The sequence below is a fragment of the Peromyscus eremicus genome, chromosome 8a (genome assembly GCF_949786415.1).
Source record: "Peromyscus eremicus chromosome 8a, PerEre_H2_v1, whole genome shotgun sequence".
Lineage (NCBI taxonomy): Eukaryota > Metazoa > Chordata > Mammalia > Rodentia > Cricetidae > Peromyscus > Peromyscus eremicus.
The window spans coordinates 34966895-34976753 of NC_081423.1; positions in this window are offsets into that span (position 1 = coordinate 34966895).

Consider the following 9859-nt stretch of genomic DNA (forward strand, 5'->3'; position numbering starts at 1 on the left):
TAACTACTGTGAGCGTTCACATGTTACTGCTCTGTTCACGGCTACAGCTACGGTCAGTTGTTGAAAGCGTTTTAATTCCCCAAAACGCTCTTAATGCCTGAAACTACTCCCATCATTAACAAAAATGAAAAGTGCCAATTTTTTTGTTTTTGAGTCAGCCTTTGTTCCTGCGGCGGAGAGCAGGCTGGCATGCCCATCTTAGATGGTGCCTAAGAAATAAAAATGGGGACCAGTTGCTCTGCCGTAGGTCTCCCTGATTTTGTTTATTTTTTTTTTTTTCTGTCTGTAAATCCATATTATTTATATTTCCCCAGATTGGAAACAATCATGATAATCGAGTATAGTCATTTTTCATTTCCACAAGTTTATGTTACCTTTTCAACCAATGATGTGTATAATTGGAAAAATCAAAACCTATTGTTCTCTAAAAAGAGTAGAAAAGCTGTCCCCAGGCTGGGCCAAAGGATCAATGCCAGACAGTGCAGCCTAGATATGACGGATTTTACCTTCTGACACTGACCAAGAAGACGTGACAATTTTCTCCAGGCTGCTAAAAAAAAAAAAAAAAAAAAAAAAAAAAAAAAAAAAAAGATTGCTTTTGTTCTGCATTTGGCCCCAGATATTAAAAAAAAAGGGGGGGGGACTTTAGGGTATGACTAGGTCCCAGCTGTTAAAAATAGTTCCAAAAGTCTACAATAATCAAGACAGAGGACATAGGCTTTTAAAGTCCTATAGAAAACCCTGGTGTCCGCCCCGGCCCTGGGTCCTGGACATCAACAAACCCTCTATGTAGATGAGGGCCGGGAACCGCAAAGCAAATTCTTATTCAATTCTTGGGGCTTTGGAAGCGGCTGATGGCCTATCTATCCAAGAGGTTTGACCCAATCTCGGTTGGGTGGCCAGTGTGTATCCCGGCAGTAGCTTTTTTCTGGTGAAGGAGGCTAAGAAAGCTGACTAAAGCAGGCAGTGTTCCTGGCTGCCCCACAACTGGTTGATGCCATCCTATTGGGCACTCTGGAAAGATGATGTCAAACACATTGGTGACTCAGTACCAAGCACTGCTCCTGGACCAGCCCCATACCAGGTTCTGCAAAACATCAGCCCTCAACCCTGCTGCTAGCCTGTTACCAGATGACATCCCTGCAGAACCTCTGTGTGACTGCCCTGAGGTAATGGACCCGAGTCAAGCTGTCAGGCCTGACCTGACCAATGCCCTGTTGCAGAAGGTGGAGGAGGTACTGTATACTGAGGGGAGCAGTTTTGTCCAGAATGGAATCAGGTACAATGGGGCTGCAGTGGAAACCCAGGATGGGACTGTTTGGTTGCAATTACTTAACTAAGGGTCCTCAGCTCAGTGAGCTAAGCTCCTAGCACTAACTCAGGCACTCTGTTGGGGAACAGACAAGTCTGTCACTATATATACTGATAGCCAGTCTGCCTTTACCACAGCCCACATACATGGGGCCCTGTACCGAGAAAGAGGGATCCTCACCTCCATCCAGAAGATCAAGAACAAAGAGGAGATCTTGACACTCTTAGAAGCCATCTGGCTACCCAAGGAAGTACCAAACAAGACGAGAGGATGCCAAACAAGATGAAAAGGTCTGCTGGATGTCGCCAGACAAAAAGAAGGTGTAGCTTGAGTTTTCCTGCCAGGCCCACAGTCAGGACAAATCTCTCTCACCTGCCAGTCCCACAGCCACTCAGACCCGACCAAGTAAACACAGAGACTTACATTGGTTACAAACTGTATGGCCGTGGCAGGCTTCTTGCTAACTGTTCTTACAGTTTAAATTAATTCATTTCCATAAATCTATCCCTTGCCACATGGCTCATGGCTTACCGGGATCTTCACAGGCAGCTTGTCATGGTGGCGGCTGGCAGTGTCTCTCTGACTCAGCCTTCCACTTCCCAGCTTTATTCTCCTCCTTGCCCCGCCTATACTTCCTGCCTAGCCAACGGCCAATCAGTGTTTTATTGATTAATCAGCAACACATTTGCCATACATCCCACAGCAAGAAGGTCTGTATTTTTTTTTTTTTTTTTTTTAGAGAGGGTTTCTCTGTAGCTTTGGAGCCTGACCTGGAACTCACTCTGTAGACCAGGCTGGCCTCGAACTCACAGAGGTCCACCGGTCTCTGCCTCCCCCATGCTGGGATTAAAGGTGTGCGCCACCACTGCCCAACTAAGGTCTGTACTTCTAATATCTCTTGAAAGCCAACTAGTAATGGAGCTTCACCAAGCCACTCATCTTGGGGGCGGGGGGGGGGGGGGGGGGGGTGCAGTTCCAAAAAACTTCTGAGCTCCTCAGACTCCACTCTATGCCCCAGCCAAAGAGTTCTCTAGAGGGGGAAATGCTTCCTACTCTAATGTGGCTTGCTCTTAAACCTCCTTTCCTACTCTGACACTGGGATCAAAGAAACAAAGACGATGATAGAGGATGCTCCTAACCTGTCTAGAAAGGGAGCTGCTGCATCTGGCAGCAACCCTTCTGCCAGAGGCATGCACACGGTGCACTTCACACACACACACACACACACACACACACACACACACACACACACACAGAGGCAAGACACTCGAATCCGTAAAATAAAAGTAAACCTTAAAAAAAGGAGGTGTGTGGATAGAGCATGGAGCTCAGTGGTAGAATGCTTGTCTAGCATGTACAAGCTATGAGTTCAATCCCTGGCACACACACACACACACACACAAAAAAAAAAAAACAAATTAAGTATTGTTTGTATTGTATTGTTTAAACATATAAAAAATTGGTGATATTTCAAAACTTCAAGAAAGCATGACAAAAATAGAGATTAAGAGATATAAAGCAGAGCTGGGCAGTGGTGGCACATGCCTATAATCTCAGTACTCAGGAGGCAGAGGCAGAGGCAGGTGGATCTCTGTGAGTTCGAGACCAGCCTGGTCTACCAAGTGAGTTCCAGGACAGCCAGGACTGTTACACAGAGAAACCCTGTCTCAGAAAACAAAACAAAACAAAACAAAAAAACCAAAACAAACAAAAGAGATATAAAGCCCTTAATACAAAATAAATAGAAAATAAATGGTTACTTATATTAATATAAAAAAGGTTCTATACCCATCTAACTGGGTATAATAGCTCACACCTGTAATCCCAGCTTCTGGGTAGCTGGGGCAGAAACTGTTCCAAACATTTGAGCCCAGCCTGAGGTACAGCATAAGGCTCTGTCTGGTTGATAAACCCCACTCCTACAAAAGCAAAAATAAACATGGTAGTGTTCTCCTATAATTAGGTGGGAGAATCACAAAGTTCAAGGCCAGAGTGGACAACAGAGCTGGACCCTCTCTTAAAAAATGTTCTGCACTGAGTTAAGAAAAATAGTTATGTTCTGATCAAGAGCTAAATTATCAAAACTACACATTGAAGCTTCTCATCTGTTATTGTTAATCTAAATTTCAACTTAATGCTTTTTGTCTGTTTCAGACAGTGTCTGTACAGCCCTGGATAGCCTGGTACTCCAGGGTGGCTTTGATCTCACAGAGATCTTCACATCTCTGCCTCAGGAATTGCGGCATTAAAGACATGCATTTCCAAGCATGATCAGGTTTTTACATTTTACCAACAACAACAACAAAAACAAAACAAAACAAAACCAGCAAGCCCGTGTGAAAGTGTCACTACTACCTGCCTCAGGCTCAACTATGGAATGTGTGATAACTCCTCCATGAGGAAGTCCTTGGATTCTGTTAAGACCTTCTCAGTCCAGAGTCCAGTCAATGTCCTCACTTGACATTGTAGGCTAGCCGGGATTTAAAAGGTCCCCAGTACAGGAGGAGTCCACAGTTTGCTGAAGGTACCATTCTGAACCATAAAAAACATTGACCCTCCATGATTGCTCAGGACTTTGGTGACACTTTCTTACACAACACAAAGATATCAGATGAAGCAATGTACTCCAGAGCAAGCTTGGTTTCAGTGTGCCCCACCCCGGGGGAAATCGATACCAACAGTGACTTTTCGGAGAAGCCACACGGAAGTGCGGGCACAGTCCAGCGAGTCTTTAAAACGGGATGTTATGTTTTACATTTTAGTTGAATTATTTTAAGAGTTTCAGGAGTAAATGAGGATGGCAATTGTATAGTTCCTGTTGAGATTTCAGAACCAAATTCATTATCAAATATCAAACAGAAAAGATTCCTGTCCAAATGGCCAACCTCACACAGGTTTCCACATTCCCTGCTCCTCATGGCCTAGTGATCAGTCGGCTGCCATCCGAGTCCACAGCACTCGGGGAATGGAGTCAGGGTACTTTTTAATGAAGCAAGTGTGTAGCTGAATGCAGAGCACCTTGGTAAATTGCTGGGAAATGGCTCGGTGTTACACTCATTTGAACTCCCAGTGCTGTAGAGCTGAAGTCAGTGTGGATTCTAAGGACAGTGTGTCCAGAGCATCCAGCGTGACTCAAGACATTTCTGTTTGCCTTTGTATAGTTACAAAGAAGAGCTAGCTGTTACACGTTCTTGTGTTAAATTGATCACGTATTACTATTTTATTATTTTTTTTGTTTTGATTTTTGAGACAGGGTTTCTCTGTGTAACAGCCCTGGCTATCCTGGAACTCACTCTGTAGTCTGGCCTCGAAAGCACAGAGATCCATCTGCCTCTGCCTCTTCAGTGCTGAATTAAAGCGTTCGCCACCACCGTGATGGGTGATGTCATTCTGTATGCTATAAAAATGTGTTGCTCTGATTGGTTGATAAATAAAGCTGTTTGGCCAATGGTGAGGCAGAATAAAGTTAGGCGGGACATTCTAACTGGAGAGAGAGGAGAGAAGAAATGAGAGCAAGGAGACGCTTCCAGCCACTGCCAGGAGAAACAAGATGTAAAGATACTGGTAAGCCACAAGCCGTGTGGCAAAGTATAGATTTATAGAAATGGGCTAATTAAGATGTAAGAGCTAGCTAGCCAGAAGCCTGAGCCATTAGGCCATACGGTTCGTAATTAATACAAGCCTCTGTGTGTTCATTTGGGTCTGAGTGGCTGTGGGATGGTGGGGGAAGGGTTGGACCAGGAAAACTTCAGCTACACCACTGTCTGGCTTCCATCTTGTTTTTAAATCAATGTCTTTCACCGTTCTGAAGTTCACTGATTAGGCTAGATGCCTGGCTAGTGAGCTGTGTCCACCTGGTTTAAAAGCACAGGCCATCACACTTAGATTTTTTTTTTTTTTTTTTCGAGACAGGGTTTCTCTGTGTAGTTTTGGTGCCTGTCCTGGATCTCACTCTGTAGACCAGGCTGGCCTCAAACTCACAGAGATCCACCTGCCTCTGCCTTCCGAGTGCTGGGATTAAAGGCCTGCACCGCCGCCACTGCCGCCTAGCCACACTTAGGTTTCTAAGTGGGCTCTGAGGCTCAAACTCAGGTCCTCCTGCTTGAATAGCTAGCACTTCACCAGTTTATCAACTGACCCATTTCCTCAGCCGCCCATGGTTTTACCTACATAGAGGTTCTCCAGCATGTACAGAATTTCCTGGGGAAATTTTAAATTTTAAAACTATCACTGTATCTCTGTTACCCTCCCCTCTCCCCCTCCCCCAATGTTGCTATGGCAGGACTAGAGAGATGGTCAGTGGTTAAGAGCAGTGGCTGCTCTTGCAGAGGTCCCCTGCTCAGTTCTCAGCACCCACATGGCCGTACACAATCATCTGATGCCCTCTTCTGACCACCCTGGGCACCAAACACACATGTGATACACATACATACAAATAAAACACCTAGACACATACAATAAGATTTAAAAAAAAACAACAAATGTCACAAGGGTGTCAGTGATGACCACTGGGCATGACAAACAGGCAGATAACTGTGCAAAAATAAAATGAAATTTTCTTCCTTACTGGCTCCTGGGGTTTGGGTTAATGGAGAACAGACTTCTTCTACTCAAAAGAATTTGCATGGGGCTGGAGAGATGGTTCAGAGGTTAAGAGCATTGGCTGTTCTTCCAGAGGTCCTGAGTTCAATTCCCAGCAACCACATGGTGGCTCACAACCATCTGTAAAGAGATCTGGTACCCTCTTCTGGCCTTCAGGCCAAACACTCACTGTATATATAATAAATAAATAAATCTTTTTTTTTTTTTTTTTTTTAAAAAAAGAATTTGCATGATGGTCTGGAGAAATGGCTCCGCAGTTAAGAGCACCTGGCTGCTCTTCCAGAGGACACAGGTTCAATTCCCAGCACCCCCATGGCAGCTCACAACTGTCTCCAGTCCCAGTGTGATCTGACGCCCTCTTCTGGCCTCCACAGGCATTGTATGCATGTGAAGCACAGACATACACCCATACACATAAAAATAATAAATACAATGTTAAGAAAAAGTGACTTAAAAAGTTTGCATGTGCTGGGCAGTGGTGGCACACACCTTTAATCCCAGGACTGGGGAGGTAGAGGCAGATGGATCTCTATGAGTTCAGGCCAGCCTGGTCTACAGAGTGAGTTCCAAGACAGCCAGGGCTACACAGAGAAACAGAAAAAAAAAAGAAAAAACAAAAAGAAAGTTTAATATGAAATTCAGTGGGACTGCAGTCCTATTTCATCTGGCACAGGCCACGTTGCAGAAAGCTGAGAGGATGTAAACACGACCAAGTATTGGCACCACCTTCCAGGTCTCATCTGGATCTCGGGTTTTCACTGCCCCCAACCAGACCTTAAGCTTGAGTTGGTTTCTATTCCCTGGTTAGGAAGCCAGACAAGGTTGGTCGCAGTCTAGAAAAAAGCACACTGACTTCCCTCTGCTTAGGGCCTTCAATACTGAGAAGGGGAGGGAACCCTCAGTAAGTCAAGGCAGGAGAGCTTTAACCCATTCTGGCTGTAGAGAATCTAAGTGCACTCCCCTGCGGACAAAACCCTGTGACTCCGGGACCACGCTCAACAGCTCCTGGGGGGAGCCAGCCGGGGCTCCTTTCCTTCCCCGACCGCCTGGCAGCAGATGGCAGGGTGCGGAGCTATTTAGAGAACCGTCTTGGAGTTTCTCCCTACCCCAGCTTCTATTTGGGGCCAGGCAGAGAATCAACAGGCCCCATGCATCGTCTGGCAGTCAGGTAGCCATGGAGGCCCCCTTGGATTCGCCGGCCATCAGTCTTGATTACCGGAGGCTGGGCAGTCTTTTATGTAATCATCCTTCAGTATTGCCCTGGACAAAATGAGGACAGGGCATCTCCTCACTGGAGGGCTGTCAGTCAGAGTCTCTCTTTCTCAAACACTTACATGGAGGCAAACTGTAATTGTTTCCAGGTATTTAACTAAGTGTGTGTGGAAGTGCCAGAGTCCAGCTTAGGCTCTAGGGCTCCATTTCTTTCTCCTTCCCTGTTAGTCATTCAGCAGGCATTTCCTATAGCCTGCCAGGTGGTGGCATAAGCCTGTAATCCCAACATTCAAGAGACTGAGGTAGGAGGATTGCCATCAGTTTGAGACCAGCTTGGGCTATATAGTGAATCCTCATTTAAAAAAAATAAATGGTTGGGGCTGGAGAGATGGCTCAGTGGTGAAGAGCACTGGCCACTCTGCCGGCGGTCCTGAGTTCAATTCCCAGCAACCATATGGTGACTCACAACCATCTATAACGAGATCGGATGCCTTCATCTGGCTGAAGGCATACATGCAGATAGAGCTCTCATATACATAAAATAAGTAAATAGCCGGGTGGTGGTGGCGCATGCCTTTAATCCCAGCACTTGGGAGGCAGAGGCAGGTGGTTCTCTGTGAGTTTGAGGCCAGCCTGGTTTACAGCGTGAGATCCAGGACAGGCTCCAAAACTACAGAGAAACCCTGTCTCGAAAAACCAAAAGAAAAAGAAAAAAAAAAGTAAATAAATCTTAATGGATGGATACTCATAATCTCAGTACCCAGAGATGGAGGCAGGAGGATCAAGGATTTAAAGTTAGCCTTTAAAGTTAGCCTGTTGAGAGGAGGAGACAGGAGTCTAGGGTGGGCCTTTCCCAGCTTTCAACCCATTTATAGTATTTTTCTATTGAAGTGTTCATGCATGTGTGTGGTGGTTTAAAAGAAAATGCCCCCCAAAGAGAGGGCACTATTAGGAGGTGTGGCCTTGTTGGAGGAAGTGTGTCACTGTGGGGGTGGGCTTTGAGGTCTCTTTTGCTCAAGCTTCCTTCAGTGTGAGTCAGTCAACTTCCTGTTGCTTCTGAGTCAAGATGTAGGACTCTCAGCTCCAGTACCACATCTACCTGCACGCCACCACGCTCCTTGCCATGATGATAATAGACTGAACTTCTGAAACTGTAAGGGAGCCCCCTCAATTAAATGTTTTCATTTATAAAAGTTGCTGTGGTCATGGTGTCTCTTCTGAGGAATACTATCTAACTAAGACAGTGTGTGAATATGTGTGCGTGTGCATGTGCATATGCATGTACACACATGTGCTGCTGCATACATGTGGCCAGCAGAGGACAGCTTTGGGGGGGTTAGTTTTCTTCTTTTCCCTTGTGAATTTTGGGGTCAAACTCAGGCCACCAGGTGTGCCTTTACCCACTGAGCCACCAGCCCCAGCCCATTTTGTAACCGCTATGATAAGTTCTTTAGGCCCAATGCTGACTCCAACACCAACATTGTATGACTCATGACCTGTTTTCTTTCTTTTTTTATTTTTGTTTTTTGTTTTTTTGTTTTTTTTGCTTTTTCGAGACAGGGTTTCCTCTGTGTAGTTTTGGTGCCTGTCCTGGATCTCGCTCTGTAGACCAGGCTGGCCTTGAACTCACAGAGATCCACCTGCCTCTGCCTCCTGAGGGCTGGGACTAAAGGCGTACACCACCACCGCCTGGCTGAGCTTGTTTTCTTGCCCCCTGGGCTCATGGGCACATGGGCCATTGGATCAAGAAAGATTGTTTGAAGTCAGGATTATCCTGAGATGTGTTCTTAAAATGGCACACTGGCCGGGCAGTGGTGGCTCACGCCTTTAATCCCAGCACTCAGGAGGCAGAGCCAGGTGGATCTCTGTGAGTTCGAGGCCAGCCTAGACTACCAAGTGAGTTCCAGGAAAGGCGCAAAACTACACAGAGAAACCCTGTCTCGAAAAAAACCAAAAAAAAAAAAAAAAAAAAAAATGGCACACTGGCCATAGCGCTTGCACACTGACATGTGGAGGCACTGTAGAAGATTCTGGTCTAAAGTAAAACTAGAACACACACTGGGCTGCAGAATGAGAGCATGCATAAGGTCCAGCAGTACAAAAACTAAAAACACTACACAAGCTGAAGTTACTGAAATAGTAAGTACTGTTCACCCACAAAGCACCTGGCTGAGTCCTAGGGGTGGACCCTTGAGACAGCTGAGGCCATATCTGACCTCTGGCCTGGGACTGGCTTTGCCTGAACAAGGTGGTGGAGTCCATCCATTGAGCAGGGTATAGTGGAGTCAGAGGAGGGGACACCCTAGAAAATACTGCATTTGGAAAGTCCAGTGCCAACAAACCTTGACAGCTAGAAAATTGCTCAGTGACCATATAGTAAAATTGAACTAGATCAGATGTCTGCGATGTGAGGGCCCCAGGGGACCATGAACAGGATGTATTTGGGAGGTTGGCAGCTCACACTTGTAACCCGTAACAGTCCTTACAGGACTGAGGTTGGTCCAGAGATGCATCTGCCCCTCCATTTGACCTATTGAAACAGGGGTCCCCAAGAAGCCCGAAATTCCCCAGAAGGAAGAGGCTGAAGCCCTGGTGCCAGCTAAAGGAGGGACTCGTCTCCTGGAGAGAGATTTAATTCTGACAACGGTCAGCCCAGCTTAGAGGACAGACAGTGACGCTCAGTGACAGGTGGACCATGCTTGACCAAGATGGCATGCCTCTTGCCTTGTTTAA